General features: G+C 34.7%; 1 protein-coding gene across 1 annotated transcript in view; it reads left to right on the forward strand.

Moving 5' to 3' along the window:
- EYS (EGF-like photoreceptor maintenance factor) overlaps positions 1 to 20,036 on the forward strand; it is a 1,804,868-nt gene that overhangs the window by 18,497 nt on the left and 1,766,335 nt on the right.

A 20,036-nucleotide genomic window follows, 5' to 3' on the forward strand; every position in this document is an offset into this window, starting at 1 on the left:
TTACACTTATTTGAGAGAGAGATAGAGAAAGCGAAAGAGAAAGCACACTCCCATTTACTTGTTCACTCCAAAGAGTGCCTGCAACGGCCAGTACTGGGCCAGCTTGAAAGCAGGAGTCAGGAAGTCAACCCCGGTAGCCCACTTGGGTGGCAGGAACCCAATTGCTTGAGCCATCTCAGCTTCCCTCCAGGGTCTGCATTTGCTGAAAGCTGGAGTCAAGAGCTAGAGCTGAGAAGACTAACTCAGGTACTGGTGGGATGCAGGTGTTTCTAACTACCAGCCCAATGCCTAGCCCAACAATAAGATTTTAACTGTGGTAAGACAATATTTCATTGTGGTTTTGATTTGCATTTCCTTTATGATTAGTGATGTTGAGCATGTTTAATCTAAAAATGCACAAAATAGTATGATAGGCATTTCTCTAAAAAGGTAAACAAAATGCTTGTAAGTGTATGCAAAGTGTTCAACATCAGTGGAAGATTTTTAAGGATCGATGACATCAGCAGATTTTCCCTGATTGCTCAGTTGGAGACAGCATTCCAGTTGCTGGCATGGACCTCTCTATTGCTGGCTATTCATAAAGGAAGGTAATACCATAAAGTCTTCTAGAAACACGCACTTCCTGATAAACTGCTTCTTTATAATTCATGCTCTAATATGTATATATAATTTAAAATCTATAAATAAATATTAAAATGCCAATGATAGAAGCTTTGTGTTTTCCTTTGATATGATTTTTAAGTCAGTGCAATATGGCCATTTCTAAATTTAGGGTAAAGCTAGGGATTTAAATTTTGAGAAATGCACTTACATCATTTCCTCAGCAGATGCTTGGCAGAAGAGATGGCTATGTATATATAGCTCAGAAAGAAAGTTGTTTGAGGATAGTGAAAGATTTAGTGAGGCTTGAATTCCTGTTTTTTTTTTTTTTTCTTTTAGACTAATTTTTTTTTTCTTCAACTGCTGAGTGACATTCACACATAACCATGGAAAAGCACTTTCTCCTCTTTAAAATACAAGCTCAACATTTAAAGTAGGAAAAGAAAACAGATGGCCAGCACCGCGGCTCACTAGGCTAATCCTCCGCCTTGTGGCGCCAGCACACCGGGTTCTAGTCCCGTCGGGGCGCCGGATTCTGTCCGGATTCTGGCCAGCTCTCTGCTGTGGCCAGGGAGTGCAGTGGAGGATGACCCAAGTGTTTGGGCCCTGCACCCCATGGGAGACCAGTATAAGTACCTGGCACTTGCCATTGGATCAGCGCAGTGCGCTGGCCACAGCGCGCTGGCCAAAGCGGCCTTGGAGGGTGAACCAAAGGCAAAGGAAGACCTTTCTCTCTGTCTCTCTCTCTCACTGTCCACGCTGCCTGTCCAAATAAATAAATAAATAAATAAAAAGAAAACAGAATAATGATTTTAAAATGAAAATGCTATTTAATTCCCAAGAAGTTTATGTGAAAATGATAAATTTGGAAAAGCATATATTTTCTTCTATACTTTCAATTTTTATTCTGTTTTTTGATTAGAAAATATTGAACTAGAAAATTTTGACCTGAGATATTAGATAACAGAATGCCTTGGGGATATTATACCCTAGAAAATTTTAATAGAAAAGAAATACTTATCTATTTATATTTATAGATTAGAGATATTTTATGAAGATTCAAAAAAATAACTGAAATGATTCTACAAGAATAAACATGCTTTCTTACATTTTCTACGTCTGAAATATTTACAATATCAGAAAAAAAATATATAGAATTTGCTTGTGGAGCCCCAAAATTGGTAGTTAGCATTCTTCTTGCATTATAATGCTTAACAGCGTTCAGTTCTCATAGAATTTTAATATTATATTAAAGTTGCTGAAACAAGCAAAATGATAAAAAGTACAAAGTTGAATATCACATAATCAATGGGTATTTTAATACAATGTCTCAATTTTTAAGGATTTATTTAATTATTTGAAACACAGAGTTAGAGAGGAAGAGAAAAATCTCTTATCCACTGGTTCACTCGCCAAATGACCACAATGGCTGGGGCTGGGACATACCAAAGCCAGGAGCCTAGGCCTCTCATGTGGATGGCAAGGGCCCAGGTACAAGATGTTCTCGTGCTGCTTTCCTGGGTCAGTAGCAGACATCAGGATTGAAAGTTGAGCATCCAGGACAAGAACCAGTGCTCACATGGATGTCAGTGTTGCAGGCAGCATCTTAATCCACTGCGCCACAATGCCTGTCTCTCATATTTTAAATGGGACATTACTTACACTGAAAAATCATATTTAACAGAAGATACTACTTATTAACTGGCATCCCAGAAGAGAATTTGAACATCGATTCTTCTTTGCTTTTCAGAAATTAAATAGAATCAATAAAGTAAAGATAATAATCCAAGATCACTCGGGTAAGTTTTTTCCTATATATAGGCACATGAAATGATAAATGTATTAAAATATTCCTGATTCCATGTCTCATAAAATCTTACATTTTTAACATTTTAAATAAAATTAATGACTGCTGCATGGTCACCAACAAGACATTTTTGTAACGAGAATCGAGATTTGGCTTTGGCTAGTTTTTCTATTTAATATTACATAGAATTGACCACCCCCCAGAAGTATTTTTCTGGGCTCCCATAGGGCTTTACAGTACATTGCAATCATTTGTATACTGGTGGCTGTGTTTCCCATTTATGCTTCTTGAAGAGATCAGTGTTGTCCTGATGAATCCAAGGTCTCCAGCCTCCAACTGCGTTAAAGGAGACTAAAGGAGACTTTTTTTTTTTTTTTTTTAAAGCCGGGTTTTTTATTCAGGGTTATCTGCAGGAAGCCGCCCACCCATTCTTCACTCCACCTAGGCAACAATAGCTCAAAGTGAGGCATCCAAATAATACAGACTAACTGGAACGCAGAGCGTGTTTATTTTGATAAGAAGGGGTCTGCTCTGGGACAGCCCGGACGCCCACACAAGGAAGCACAGTTGGTGTGAGAGCGTTTGGGCTGCGGTCGTTTGCTTCACGTAGAGCTCCAGCGGGTTGCGAGTTCCTCACAGGTCCCCTCTTCCACAAAACAGGAGCAATTCATCCTGTAGCGTGGTGGTTCTTGCTTCTCACCCACACAGTCAGTGGCCTTGTCCGTTATGCTGTCAGATCTTACATTCAAAGCACAGCATCTCGGGCATGAAAATATACAATGGCATTAGAATTCTCAAGCGAACAGGGAACTAAAACCGACTGCCAACAACGAAGAACACGCAGACAGCTTCCAACTCCTCCACATGTGAGCCCTGTCCTCATCCAGCTGGAAGGTTAAAAAGAGAAAGGACTTGCAAAATAGTGCTTCGCCATCAAGAATATAAATATTCTTAAAGCCTGGTTGGCAATCATACTCTAAGTCAATCTTGGACCGTTAAACGATCCAGTTATAAACTTCTCCTTTAATGTCTAGAATATTCCCAACCATATCTATTAGCTAGTGCAACCTGCTGAGACTAATAGCGCAGAGTCTCAGAAAGCTAACAGAAATCTCTCCCTTATTATTTGACAAGATAGCTGGATAAGACAGCCTTGGGAAGAGAGAGAAAAGCAGAAAGAAGGCAGGCATGTGTGCCAATTTCTCTGCTGCTTTCTTCTCTGGGAGAGGCAAGATGAGAGGATTCTTTGGCCGTGGCTCACTGTTAAGGGTTCTGCAAACACGACTCCATGGCTCCTCTTTTGAGGTTGAGATATCACAAAAAGGCTTAACAATTTTACTTTCCAGAGCTGCCATTATTTCCTCTCTGCTGTAAATCCAATACAGAAGTCGCTGAGAGACAGACTGGAGATTTATTGTCAAAATTAACATTTGCATAATAGTCATTAATCTCTTTGAATTTCTGAAGATAACATTGTAAGGGTATCTCTGAGTTTGTTAGTTTCACTCATGTTTCCACTGAAAAATAATCAATAATCAAAATCCATAGATTTTTATTAATATATTTTCGTCACATTTTAATTCCATCTGGCAATTACTCTCCACACTGTACTTTTCTGACACTAAATGATCCATTTTTGGCTGCTTTTTCTCACCTACTTTATACAAGTTTTTTAGGTTTTAAAAGTATGTAATTTGATGATACATACATTAATATAATATTTTGTGGAGAATAGGCAATACAATGTTAATTCATCATATCTTAGAAAGTGGGATATATTCTTTTATATCTTCTTCGTGGTAGTTTTTCTCAAAAGGGCCGTGTATATTATTTGTGCAAGCATATGGATATATTTAAAAGAGTCTGATATACTGGATAATTATATTACTTTTGTGATGATCTTTATTTCAGACTATATTTTAGAACTGTTTAATGCTTTGGTGACTAAAGGATGTTGATTTCCCTAATGATTGCATACCCTACAAACTTATGGAACTCTTATATTAATTTAGTGTTCTATCTTTCCATTCTATGCATTTTATCACTGGCCAATCCAATTTATCTGCAAATTATCTAAATAACTAATTCTCCCCTTCCAATTTTTCTATTTTTTTTTAAACTAAAGCAAAGGTGGCCTCTTTTTTTTTTTTTAAATCCCAGGCTGAGACCTGTCAGCACTAAAGTCCACTAGTGCTAAACTAAAACTAAAACGTTCATACATAGAGTTCTTTTTAAAATAGCCCAAACAAGCTGTTTAGCTAGATAGAGGACACTTGGGCAGACAGAAATAATGAACACATTTAAAATACTTGTTATGCTAACAGATGATAAGGGAATAAAGCTGAAAAATTATAAATCAGTATTGACAAGATCAATAAAAGTTGCCTAATTGGACACATCAAATTTTTACAAGGTGGTCAGGGTGAAATCTATGAGAAAATAGTGTTTTGAGAAATGTTTGGGTGACCTAAGGAACCTACATAGGTCTTGCAGTTTGAGGAAGAATGTTCTAGACAAAAATAATAGCTGGTACAATTACCCTAAGAATGTGCTTGGGGTACAATTAGAAGAGCAGAAGTAGCTGACTTCAGAAAAGCAAGTATAAGTCAGACCTTTGGAAATCATTGTAAAGACATAAACTTAATGTTAAAGCAGGGAGCCACTGCAGAGTTCTGGAGCAGAGGAGTAACATGGTCTGGTATTTGAAGCAGTCATGTTTTTCTGCTCTAGTGAAAATACAATACAGCCGATCTGAAAGTGAGGACAGAAGCAGGGAAACCAGTTTCTTTCAGTAATCCAGGTGTGTAAAGATAATCCATGAATGAATATTGTTTTGAAATTTATTCTAATCAAGAGGAAAAATCTTGATTATTGAATCATAAGAAATTTTCAGCAAAATTAACTAAATACGAGACTAGAAACTGTGTGCATATTAAGAACTTGACAAACTGGCAATGCATTAATAAATCATAAAAAGTACAGTGTAATGTCTGCTGGCACTGTTGTGTAGTAAGCTAAGCATCCACTTGTGGTGCTGGCATACCATATGGACACAAGTTCAAGTCCCAGCTGCTGCTCCTCTTCCAATCCAGCTCTCTGCTATGGCCTAGGAAAGCAGTAGAAGATGGCTCAAGTGCTTGGGCCCCTGCATCCATGTGGGAGATCCAGAAGAATCTCTTGGCTCCTGGAATCAAATCAGCCCAGCTCTGGCGGTAAGGGCCATTAGGAGAGTGAAACAGCGGATGGAAGACCTTTCTCTCTCTCCCTCTCTCTGTTTGTAATTCTACCTCTCAAATAAATAAATAAAACTTTTTAAGAAAAAAGTACAGTGTATAGTATAAGAAATGTAACTCAGAGTTTTATTTATTTATTTAAAATTTATTTATTTGAAATAGAGAGATGAGATAGAGAGATAGAGATAGAGAGAGATAGAGATAGAGATAGATAGACGAGAGAGAATCTTCCCTCTGCTGGTTCATTCCTTAAATGGCCAAAAAGGCCAGAGCTGGACAGGTGGTAGACAGGAGCCAGGAGTTTCATTTGTGTCTCCACTTGCCTGCAATGCGTTGCACCATCTCCCATTGCTTTCCCAGGCACATTAGCAGGGAGCTGGATCAGAATTGGAACAGCCGGGATATGAGTTGATGCTCAAATGGGATACCCTCATTGCAGGAGGTGGCTTTACAAGCTACACCACAACACTGACCCTCTTATTTTAATTAATTTATTTTAAAATATTTATTTATTTGAAAGGCACAGTTACTGTGAGATGAGAGACAGAGTGTGTATATATATATATATAGTTAGATAATATTAATTTAAACTCATTGAAAGAATACATGAGATCCTAAACATTACAGCTGCTACAGAAACTGAATCATCATGGTATAGAATCAATACAGTTTGGATATTTCTACAATTGACCTCTGCAGAAGTCACTTTTGTGTTGTGGTAGAGAAAAATACAATTACATAGGAAAAATATTATAACTGCATTCTTAATAAAACTTTGTATCATCATTCAATTCAATATTTTTTTTAATTTTTATGTAGCATACCAAAATTGATTGGGTATTTGTATATACAGTTGTATTAATTTTACCACTTGCATAGATACCTGGCAAATACTGATTTTCTCATTATCATGATAACTTTCTTTAGAAAAAAAAGCATAGAAATATCCACTGTTACATAAACATTTTATGTTGGGTTCTTTCACTTGGCATAATGTTTGAGAGATTCATCCAAGTGTTAGGTGTATTTATAGTCCATTTCTTTGTTTTACTGAGTAGTAGCCTATTATATAGTATTTCAAAAAGTTTTGTATGATGAGCAAAATGAAATGTCCACTCATCAAGGTTATTATATTTGTATTGTTTCAATTTTTGATGATTATGATTAAAGTTGCTACGTATCATGACTGTCCTTTATGTTTCATTCTGTAGGATAGTAACTTTTCCATCCTGTGATAAACTCCCAAGAGTGGTATTGCTAGGCCATATCAGAATTACAAATTTAACTTTATAAGAAACCATCAAAATGCTTCTAGGGGATCAGTAATATAGGGGAATCTTGTTAGTTGATGTTTCCACTAATACTGATATTACAAATTTACTTAATTTTGTTTTAGCCAGTTTAAAACTTGTGTAAGAATCCCTTCTCTTTATATAAATTTAAAAAGTTAAAATTATTAAAAATGTTTAAAATTTGAGAACACACAGTGAATTTGATGTTTTCACTGAATAAGTGTTCAGAAAGTGGCAGTAGCACAGAATAAACTTTATTTGGGTAGGACTAGAATTATATGTGAGGGAAAGACTGTTGCATAGGTTGATCTTTTGCTGACAGAAGCACAGAGCACCAACCTGACACATAAGAGATCAAGAAAATTCCAGGCAAGAGGGGAATTGCAGGGAGGGCTTATGGATCCAGGCCATAAGATTATTCTGTAGGTCAGAGAATTCTGAAAGTTTATGATTTGGGGCCTTCTTTTATAGCTACAGAGTATATCTTACCTATGACTAGCAAACGTTGGGTACAATGTTATTTGGTAGGTATTGCAGGTATGTCCAAATTGCTAAAATTATGACTATTAGTGATACTTAAAGCAATTAGATTTGTAAAATTTGGGCTTGCGCAGTTGGACTTTTGAATAAGTAACAATGTAAGAGCTAAGGCAATGGTCAGTTTGGGTTTATTTATATAGTAGAAGAAACTAAATTTGCAGATGACATTTAATTCAATCACAGTGAACAAATACTATACTTTCTGTAGAAAATTATAAGACATTATGAACATTTAATAAACTAAACTTGGAAGACAAGAAAATGAACACCGGTGTTTTGATAATTTCCACCCTAATGTTTGCAAGAGAAACACTGTGTGTAAAATAATATTATTGACCATTCAATATGCTTTCTTTTTTGAAGATTTTTATTTAATGAATACAAATTCCATGTGTACAACTTTTAGGAATATAATGTTTCTTCCCCCCATTCCTGCCCTCCCACCCCCATTCCCATTCCACCTCCTACTCCCTCTCCCATTACATTTTCATTAAGAATATTTTTCATTGACTTATATACAGAAGACCAACTCTATACTAAGTAGAGATTTCAACTGTTTGCACCAACACAGACACACAAAGTACAAAGTACAGTTTGAAGATTAGTTTTACCGTTAATTCTCATACTGCACCTCATTAAGGACAGAGGTGCAACATGGGGAGTAAGTGCACAGTGACTTGTTGTTGATTTAACAATTAACACTTATTTTTGACATCAGTGACCACACAAGGCTCTTGCCATGAGCTGCCAAGGTTATAGAAGCCTTTTGAGTCCACAGAGTCTGTCAGTATTTAGACAGGCCAATATGCAATGCGGAAGTTCTCTCCTCCCTTTGTAGAAAAGTACATGCTTCTTTGATGGCCTGTTCTTTCCACTGGGGTCTCACTCAAAGAGATCTTTCATGAAGAATAGTTTTTGCCACTATGTCTTGGCTTTTTATGCATGAAATGCTCTCATGGGATTTTTCAGCCAGATCCGAATGCCTTAGGAGCTGATTCTGAGGTCAGAGTGCTGTTTAGTGTGTTTGTCATTCTATGAGTTTGCTGTGTGGACTTCTTCCCAGTTGGATCTTCCTCTCCTTTGTAATTCTGTCTGTTGTTATTACCAGATACTTGGTATTATTTATGTGAGACTTTCAACTTTTATTCATATCTATTTGATCATTCCATACTTAATATGATCACTTTATCACATAAAATGGGATTAGTGCCACCCAGCTTAATGGGATTTGGAGTCCCCTGGCAAGTTTTTAGCTTCACCCTTAGGGGTATGTCTGAGGAAATGTGTGAAGATCTGTATGGCTCCTCCCTCTCTCATTCCCACTCTCATTTTCAACTGGGATCTATTTTCAATTGATTTCATACATCTATGACTAATTCTATGTCAAGTAAGGAGTTCAACCAATGGTATTAAGTAGAAAAATAAATAAATAAATGAAATAATAAACTGTTCCTCAACAGTCAAGACAAGGGCTGTTCAAGTTTTCATATCTGAAAGCAGACATGAGAACTTACTGAGAAATTCCTATATTTCAAATATTTAGAAATAATGCATTACTAGTGAAATGGCTTTGCAATTAAATAGCATAGTTTAAAAAGCATGTGAGTATATGTCTGCATTTGTATGCACACATATGTGAGTCTTGGAATATATGCAGTTAAATGATCCACAATAAACATTATTTAACAACTATTATGTCATTGTGGTAACCCATTAATCTATAACCTGGAACTTGCTTTTGGTTCTAGGTCAACATGAATCTAAGTTACAAAGAATTAATTTCTTTTTAATCTTCTTAACTCCATCATTCACTCTATAATTGTCTCCAACTTGCCTGGCAATAATGTGCAAATTCCCAGGCTCAATGAAACAAGCCCCACAGTATCACATCTGCAGAGTATTTTTCCTGCTTTATGGAACATATATCTCCCAAATTAACCAAAGGGACTTCATTATCCTCTTCTGATGTAAGAGAAGTCATATTTTCACTCTGAACTTTTAAAAAATTAAATATTTGTACTATAGCATGTGCCAATTTTAACTTTGAACATAAGAGGGATTTTGCCTACTCCTCTATCTTGTGAATTTTTATGTAAGTGTACAAAGATATGACTACTTCCAGGGAGAAAGCCTCAGATGAGAATAAAGTTTTGTTAGATACCCTAAGTCATGGTGTCCCTCTGGATAGTTTTTTCTCCGATTTTTTCCCACCTCATCTTTTTCTCCTACAGTGTATATATATATATATATATATGAGAATTATTTATACACTTGTAAGAGTATCTAAATATATCTACCAGGAAAGTACAGGGAAAAGGAAATAAAGTGTTAATAATTGAAATCTTAATGAAATCCATTTAAGGAGGAATTAACCAAAATACAGTGATCACTTTCCAGGAAAAAGTGATAAATTTGTTTTACCCTTGTTATTTAATAATTGTGCGGATACTTAACTGTTATAATTTCTTTTGAATATGTGTATAGCTGTTTTTCATAACATTAAGTTCTATCTGTATAGAGTAGACTATAATGTCTTTTGTTTGTTTTTTTTAACCAATTAATATTTAGTAACCATCTACCTGTATCAGGTACTTCTTGCCTTATCACCTTGGTAAAAAAAGTTTTATAAGATTATTTTATTTTATTCATTTTGTTCATTAAATTATCAAATTTAATATATATTATCATCCTTATATACAAGTATGCATTCTTAGCATCCTACTCATTTGCATACACTAATATTAATTTTGAAAGCTACTATAGTTGATTCTTTTATTCATTTGTTTCACACTTAAATTATTTAGTTCTCTCAATTGTCCCTGCTTACCTCTATAAAAAATGTACAGATAATAATAGCAATTGTGTTGAATTAATATCACTGGCGGTTAAAATATCTCTAGGAAGATCAATTGCTTTATCTTTTAAGTAAAAACACTAATTGAATATCCCGTCTCTGTGACATATACACTTAGCCCATCCTCTCACTCATTCTTTCAAAAACTGTTACAGATGGCCTTTTATACCAGTAGGTGCATCTTGCTCAATTAATTTTGGGAAAGTTCACCTAGCAGGAGCCATGTTATCAGTGCTTTACAACTGTGTATAAAATTCTATTATAGCAGAACTATTTCTGTGATTTTATTAAATAGAGCATGAAAATTAAGAGAACAATTCCCTCAAACATCAACTCTATTAAAATTCTATAGCTAATTTCTAATTTAAACATTTTGTAATAATATAATTTGCAAGTATTTTTCTCATTACAGAGTTGTGACTTAGCAAATCTCTTTTTTATTACATATCTTTTAGGTGCTATTTGTGTTTAAAATAACACAAGGTGGGAGTTTGGTCTATGGGTTAAGACTCTACTTTGGACACCAATCTTGGAATGCCTGGATTCTGTTCCTGGCTCTGACACCTGACTCTAGCTTACTGCTAATCTAAACCCTGGGAGGTAATAGTGATAGCTGAAAGAGTGGGTATCTGACATCCATATGGGAGATTTGGACTGAAGCTCTTGGCTTCAGTCTGGGCCAGTGCTAATTGTTTTGGGCATTTAGTGAATGAATCTGTGGATAGGAGTGCGCAGGTGCTCTACCCCCTCAAACACACACACACTGTCTCACTTTCTCTGCTCTGAGATAAATAAATGAATAAAGAGTTCTAAAGTAGCACAATGGTGTTTGATTTGAAACCACTGTTTCTCCTATTGTTCAGCAAAGTAGAAAACTTCTAGTGCGCAATAAAAATAATTTTATTTGCTCATGCAAACTATTTTTAAGAATTTTATAAATTTATACTTGCTTTGTGGATAAATAAAATTATGTTGCTTATATTGTTTATTTGAAATTCCAAATTTTAATGTGTTACATGTACATGACCAGGCATTGTATATACTGAATTTATTAAAGAAACCTCATTTTTGAGCAGTTCAAATAAAAAAAACGGTGACTTCACCTCAGCTTGGAGTAGATGAATAGGAATTGGAAAATTATCCACAAATTTCTGGAAGCATTTTGAGAATACCTTATTTTGGTCAGTATAAATTATGCTGTTTTGGAATATTCTTACCTTTATAACTTTCATTTGACAGCTAAGATGTTTCCAAAGGTTAGACTGTAGATGAAGTAGAAGACAGAAATAAATTGCCAGATGATACCACATAAGTGAATCCAATGCCCGTGCACTCAATCAAGTGCCAAGTTGGTGCAGAAAGAACACGGAAAATCATACAAAGGATTTACAATGGAAAATGTTAAGTGCAATGTTAGAGAAGTTCTTGGGTGCTATAACTGCATTCATTAAATTATTTTATGCATGATCAGATTTTAATTTTAGAATGATAGCTTGAATGAAAAGAATAGAAGACACTTTGGAGTTTGAGATGTTGCAATAAATCTAGTTACTATTTGCCAAAGATGCAGGACGAACCTGTGTTGAAGCATATTATGAATCCCATTATGCATTAAGTAGGTTTTTATGTGAGGTGAGGGATGAAGGAAACCTAAGAAACAGGATTATTTCCTGAATTGAAAAAGAACCTCCAGAACCTTCTACTACCAATTCATTGTCCACACCCTTAAGTACATATGTTCTATCTGCATAAGTTTATTTGGCTAAAGCAACTCATATGCCCATGCCCAATGTCAAGGGGATGAAGGAATTCAGTACCAACTCTAACGTGCTCAGGAAAAGAACCAGAAAAATTGTAAGAATAACTAGCTTCTTTAGCAGTTTTTCAGTTAGAAATAGTTCAGTTTCAAGATTATCTCTTCTGAAGTTTTTTATTTTTTTAATTTTGGTGTTCTTTATAGATTCTAGAATAAAATTTAAAATGCTTGCTAAACTTCCTAGCCTATTATTCTATAAAAGATGCAACAGTGTTTTTTTTTCTTCATACTATCTATTAAACACTTTGCTTAGTAGTGGGTTAAACATATGATCATTAATAAGCAAATGGAAAATAGATCTCTGTAAAAATTATGAGTGGGAATAGAAGAAGGAAGGGGTAGAAGGATTGGAGCATTGGCAGGAGGGAGGGTATGTTGGAAAGGATCACAATGTTCCTAATCTGTATGTATGAAATACATGAAACTTGTATACCTTCAATAAAATGTTTAAAAAACTCATAGCAAGATAAAAAGATGCAATTAATGGTTATAGTTTACTTGAATATTAGTATATTAATATAAATATATGTATAAAAATTTAATCTGCACATATCACACATTTTTAAAAATTAAATCTACATTTTTATTTTATATTATAGTAGAATATGATTATAATATGTGATTAGAAAAGGGGTACTTTTAAGAACTTCTCCATACTTTGTAGGTAATTTGTTGATGGTTGCTTATATTTGTGCATAATGATTTTACATATTCTCTGATTGCTAATATAGGACCACAACATGATACCTGAAAGTACAACAGTTTATTATATGACCAAGTATAAGAAAACCAATAGCTTATACTGGAATGTTATTTGCTAGAACACCTGATTCCCTAAGGCTGGAATAATTTACAGAAGTCTCATCACTATAATACCTCTTTGTTTTAGCACTTTCTTAGGAACAATGCCCATTGACACCAGTAGAAGTCTTCAAATGTGTTAAATGGCATTTTGATTGTAGACAGATATCAGTTTCAATTACACAGTGATATTTTAAAAATTAGGAATACAGTTTTAAAATGCCCAGTGAAGTTATCAAATTAGATATTATTATCTTGAATGAGACAGTCTTACAAGCTGTGATTTAATTAATTTTACGTATTTTTATGATGGTCTGTTTTATATATATATATATATACTAAATATATATATATATATACACTAAAAATCTTAATTATTTCAAGCAAATACATCTGGCTGGATGTTAGAACCTCTCATTTTTTTAGACAAATTTTAGTGAAAATATTCCCCATTGTAGCCATTTGAGAAGTGAACCAGCAGAAGGAAGACCTCTCTGTCTCCCCTTCTCTGTCTCTGTAGTCTTTCAGATAAACAAATATTTTTTATAAAAGAGTGCTAATTATAATATGTGAAGTTTCTCATTGTAGAGGCAGCAACAGAAAAACTCATAGTGGGTTTAACATTCAAATGAATTTATGCTTGCTAACTTTCTTGTGTAGTGTACCTGGACAGACATTTCAAGCCAATAACAAAATAGGAATTGCTGAGTTTAAAAATGTGACAAAAATTTATTCCCTGTAACTCAAATAACCTGTGATTATTTATTCAAATATCTAGTAAGCTTTTACTGTGCTAGATACTAAAGAGACATCCGAGTTATTGCTGGGGTGTTAACTAATACATTTTGACTGAGTTAATACACACATATGTTCTCTGAATTAAATTAATTAAAGTGTGAGCAAAGTGAGTGTGTAATATAAGTAAACAAATTAATAAAATTCTCTCATTTATCCTCTAGTGTCTAAACTGTACTGTTAATAAATGTTTTGAACATGAATCTTTTCCTTTCTCAACTTTGTGTTACATTTAGAGGCTCTATTATTCTTGCAACATAAGAGCTAACTATCTCTCCTATCTGGAAGTTTACTTTTTTTTTTTTTTTTTTTTTTTTTTTTTTTGGCAGGCAGAGTGGACAGTGAGAGAGACAGAAAGAAAGGTCTTCCTTTTTCCATTGTTTCACCCCTGCAATGGCCGCTGCAGCCAGCGCACCACGCTGATCCGAAGCCAGGAGCCAGGTGCTTCTCCTGGTCTCCCATCTGGAAGTTTACTTTTAAATATTTAATGTGTTAAAACGCCATGATTGTGGTGCAGTGGGTTGAGCTTCAGCGTGTGATGCTGGCATAGGAGCACCAGTTAGAGTCCCAGCCGCTTCCTCATAATGTACCTGGGAAAGCGGTACAGCGGTTGAATGCTGCCACCTTTGTGGGAGACTTGGATGGATTTCAGTTCCTGACTTCTGCCTGGTCCAGCCCAGGCCTTTGAGGCCATTTAGAGAGTGAACCAGTAGATGGAAGATCTCTGTCTCTCTTTCTGTCTCATCCTCCTCTCTTTATCACTCTGCCTTTCAATTGGTAAATAAATCATAAAAATATGAAAGAAAAGTAAAACTGAAAAAGAGTAACATTCAATCTTATAAGTACTTCTAAAGGTAAAATGAGGTAAAAATGTTAACAGATATGTCATCACAAATTGGGTGTTTATAGTAGTATCTCAGTGTCATGCATGAAAGTTGAAGTGAAGATAAACTGTCAAGAATAAAAGGAGAAGAATCAAACGGGGATGAGTTTTCAGCATGTCAGGTATTTCCGTATCAATGATGAGCTAGGGTAGCATCATGTTTTACAAGAAAATTCAGCAGAAAAGTCAAGACATATGAAATATTTCGCAGGCATTGGATGCGAAGACACATTGTTCACATCTTGCAAGGAACGCCTCCGTTCCTTGGTGTGCTGATTGCCGGAAAGCTTTAGTCATTGGAAAGACTGACTGGGCTGAAGAATGGTCTTGCCCCAGATCTTAGTTCTTCCCAAAGCAGTGAACATCCATGACTGTCCGAGGCACATACACAAAGCCCCAGCCATTCTTACACTCAGTCATACAACTCTGGCCACTTTTAGCTCTAGCCAGCCTTTGCTAAGCTGTCTCTTCCCATTTGTGTGGAGATCCACTTCTATGTCTGTCCAAGCTACTTCTTTTTCACTACTTTGCACACTTGAAATTCAGCCTTAACTCATGACCCTCATGTAATCCAATCAATCCCACCTTACACATACAATTTAATTAGAAAAATAAAGGTATATGAAATTACACCTGCTAAGATTATCCTTTGTTTCCCTAGTCCTAGGATCAAGTTACCTTTGTTCTCACTGATTTTCAGCAAGGAAAGATGGAGCTAGAGGAAAATTTGGAAAGACTGGTATAAAATCTATGATATGTGTGGAGCCCTTGTAAAAGCAGATAGGCCAGGATCGTGATGACAATAATCACACAAGCCAGAAACCAACAAAAGCATGGTTTGTTTTCAAACTGTGTAAAAAAGGAAGAATTCGATATGCACTGTGAAAATAAGTATAAGATTTAGACACATACCCTGTTTTTCACACTTTCCTTAAAAAAGAGCCTTTAGCATCTTCTGTTTTGCACACTAAACTATTTTGAAATCTGCCTATGATCACAGAATTTTGTGATATGCTAAAGTGCTTATAACATTCAGCTTTTAAAATTTTAATTAGCAAGTGCTAATTAGCATGTGAAAAGAGAAAGAGATCCAGAGAGGTTGTAAGAAAAACATGGGCTATAAAAACTTGAGAGCTTTAAATAAAGGAAGAAAGGTAATATCAGCAGGGAAAAGAGCAAGTGAAATAAAGAAACAAAATATTCTAAGGAAAGTTAAGGAAGGAAATGCATAAGATTCACCCCTTGCATGACTTCATGTTCTTGCCTCTACCTAAAGCAAAAGTCTGAAAATATTATTTTTTCCTTTAACTCACAGTTGAATCTGACCAGAGTGAAATCCAAAGCAGCTATTGTTAACTTTCAACTTCAATAATTAGTGACAATAGACAAGAACATATACCAACTTACTCTTAGACTCGATTTAAATTGTATACATTTCAAAACTAATGTATAAAGTTTAAGATACCAACAACACAATGCATTTTGTGATTGTAAAAATTTCAGAAAAATCTCTTAATAAGTTATTTTCTTCTATGAGTTGACACTTGAAAGATTTAATTAAAAACTGCTTTGTGTATACCATATGCACCCAATAAGATGAAAGTCATAATTGGCCATCTATGCTATAAACAGCTGGAGACAACTCTTGAATTCCTTATAGGAAGAAAGCCACAATAAACAGCAGGAATGTGTCATTGAGAACTCCAGTGAAGTCATGCTTTAGTAAAGGAAAATAACAGACGACTCATAAGGCAACGGAGAGCAGATGGCCCCCCAAATCTTTTGGAATAGGTTATTTTTGAACTCAGGCCATAGCTTATGAAGGAAAGTGAATACCCTGGGAGCAAATTTACTGGTGCATATGGATATGGGTGTTAGTGTCCTAAGGTGACAATCAAATTCACAAACCTAGCATTTAATCAGAACTGTTGTTTCTAACAACCATGGTAAGAGCTATTGCTTCCAGATAATATATCATAATAGATTTCTAGTCAAGTGTTAATGATGATTAAAAGTGACAAAAGGAAGGAAAGAGAATTGAGTCATGTCTACTTTTCTCTAGATAGTCAAATAAAAAATTTGCCAAAATACGGATTAAAAAATAAATGTATATCTTCATACCTGCTTACCTATACAGTCACAGTGCCATTACAAATAACACACCTCAATAACTGCACAAAACATTGTTTATCATTTTGTGGAAGTCATAGACAGAACGAACTTTCAACTAGAATATGTAATACACTTGAAAGTCATCTACTGCAAACACAAATTTGTTAAACGAAATAACTTGTGTGAAATGTAGACTGGGTTTATTATTTTTGGTCATTGTTTACATCAGGATTTAAGTGTTATTTATTCCTTTAGTGTGGTTACTAGAAACATTTTATTTGCAATTGCCAAGCTGTTAAGAAACATTAGAAAAACCATTTCAAAAAAGTCAAAAATTTACTTTTCATAATTAGCTTTTTAAGAGTTTTATAAATTCATGTGTTTGATTCTGTGTATATATCTCAATGGATAAAATTCCTAGCATGTTTATCTTTAAATATCATGAAGTGTTAATAGGATAAATATATGTCCTGATTCAGTTTTGTGTAAATGAGGCACTAAAAAGTAAGAGTTAAGCTGTCATAACCTGGAAATCAGATATTATATAACTGTACTTTCAATCTATTTTAATAAATTTTTATGATTTTGAGGATAATTTCTGCTTTTTTCATATAGTTTGAACTACTTATCTCATAAATGAATTAAGATTTTAACATCCTAACACATTGTACAATCATATGCTACAATGCGACATTATATATGATCATTTTAGTTATTTAACATTTTATTTGTTCCTAATTTCCACTGGACATCATCCAAATTCCTTAGCATGGCATAGTGGTCCTCAGTGCCTTTAGATGTGTGTGTGTGTGTGACCCTACAATTCCTATGGGAGGTGGCTGAAAACACTGTAGAGGGCAGGGATAGTTGTTTGAACTTATTGGAAGGACTAAGCAACCTTGTAATCCACTTGTAATTGAGTGGCTAAGGGACAGTCATGTTAAACATCTCCCCCAAAACTGCATAAATGCCAAAGAATTGTCCCATTGCTAATAGTGCCAAATAGAGATCTTGTGATATGATTGGTTTTTTAGCTCTTCTTTATGCTCCGTGGAACTGTGGTCTTTCTATTTTTCACTTGTTGAATATTGTGGTTAGTGGTGAATTAAGCCTGTGATTATAGAGTGGATTAAAATTTGCAAAACATAAAGAATAAAAAAAGGAAGGAAGGAAGAGCATTGAGGGAAAGATAGGGGGATGGAGGGAAGTATGGAGATCTTTTTAGAACTGTATTTATGAAATACATGAAATCTGTTCTCTTTGCCATAATAAAAATTTTAAAAGGAAGAATTAGAAGCAAAAGAAATAAATTGTTAAAACATGGGCTAAAAAATATAATTTATGACTTGACCCTATCTCTGTAAGATTCTGTCCACCACATTCTAACTCACATGCTCTACATCCCGGGGCAAACTGAGCATCTGATTTCACTTAACATGGAGTTTTGTATGTTCTTTTTTCCTGAAACACTTTTTGCCTTTTCCACTCCCAGCTATCACACAGTTAGACAGTTCACTCATTTTTCCAGTTTCAGTCCAAGTTTGCTTCCTCAGCCCAATGCTCCCTAAGTCCCTCGTGTTTCCTTGGTTATTTCTCCTTCTTTATTTACAAGACAAAAACAATTCCACTAATGTTGCGTGTGCACCTTTTTGTCTGTTTAATATGTCTTCCTGATTTACAATTTCTTATTAATATTTTCATATGGAGACACCAGTATATTGCACATGTTCTATTTGCTCTCAATTAATGTCAAATGTATAAAAGTAGAGCAAATAAATGAGTTAAATACACAAAAAATAGATACATAGAGTTTTTTGAAATATATGTTAATTTCGGGAACATACTTCTGCTTCAAAAGAAATGTCAGATACACACAAAATATTAAGTTTTTATAGTATGAGACAATGAATTTCACATCTTAACTTATATATTGATATCTCTTTATGCTATGAATGAAATGGTGTAAAAATCTTTAGGGCAAAGTTATAAAATTTATTTCGTAAGACAAAATGTATAGAACCAAAGGAGAGTTAAATGTTTTAAGATGATGATGTATTTTATTTTTCTTAAGTTATTGATTAATTTAATTTGTTAGCCAGTCCCCTGATATGAATTATTTATTTCATAGTTCTAGAAAAATAGCGTTAAAATAATTGATATCCTTTGAGAGAAATAGTTAGCATTGTATAGTGAATCAAATGATTATCTTTAGGTTAGTTAATTTACTAGTGTGTATTTATGATTTTTATTCCAAGTATCTAGTTATGCAGAAATTGCCAATGATTTAGAGGTAGAAATAAATAGTCATGGTATCCATCCTCAAAAATATTACACTATGATGAAGACACATGATTAGCAATGAAGAAAAAAGTTGTTACTGACTTTAATCAATATTTCTGTGACATCTTTAAAAAGAAGTTCTTAATGTTTCTGGATTTCAGCTTATAAATATATGAAATTCACAATGTTTACAAAATGGAGCAGGCACCTGTCTGGTGCATATATTATGAGTACCAGGATAGATTATTCCATGTTTGGAGATACGTTTGAGATGTGGTCAGTTGTCACTGACTGGGAACTACTATTAGATGAGAGCTATCCACATACATCATATTAGCATGATTTATTCTATACCTATTTCTCAAAAAGATCTATTTCTTAAAAACAAACAAACAAACAAACAAAAAATTTCAGATCTGGCCGGCACCTTGACTCACTAGGTTAATCCTCCACCTGCGGCACTGGCACCCCAGGTTCTAGTCCCGGTTGGGTCGCCAGATTCTGTCCCGGTTGCTCCTCTTCCAGTCCAGCTCTCTGCTGTGGCCTGGGAAGGCAGTGGAGGATGGCCCAAGTGCTTGGGCTCTGCACCCACATGGGAGACCAGGTGGAAGCACCTGGCTCCTGGCTTCCTATAGGCGCAGTGCAACGGCTATAGCAGCCATTTGGCGGGTGAACCAACAGATAAAAGGAAGATCTTTCTCTCTGTCTCTCTCTCTCACTGTCTAACTCTGCCTGTCAAAAAAAAAAAAAAAAAAACACTTTAGATTTGATAAGAATTAAATATTCTTAGCAATTTTATACTCAGAAATATAGAAAATTTATGTATGATTTTTATATATTTCTTAATTTTGCTGTTATGATGTATTAGTTTCTTATTGTATCTTGTAGGCAGATTTATATTTAGATTATATGAATAATACTTTGAAATGTCTTTGGAAAATGTCGCAAATATTCACGAATACATCAAAATACAATCAAGAACTATGTCTTGCTTTTTTATTGCCTTTTGTTAGTGTGACTTAT

Source organism: Oryctolagus cuniculus, chromosome 5 (assembly GCF_051225735.1).
Source record: "Oryctolagus cuniculus isolate XC-2025 breed Fujian yellow rabbit chromosome 5, ASM5122573v1, whole genome shotgun sequence".
NCBI classification, from domain to species: Eukaryota; Metazoa; Chordata; class Mammalia; order Lagomorpha; family Leporidae; genus Oryctolagus; species Oryctolagus cuniculus.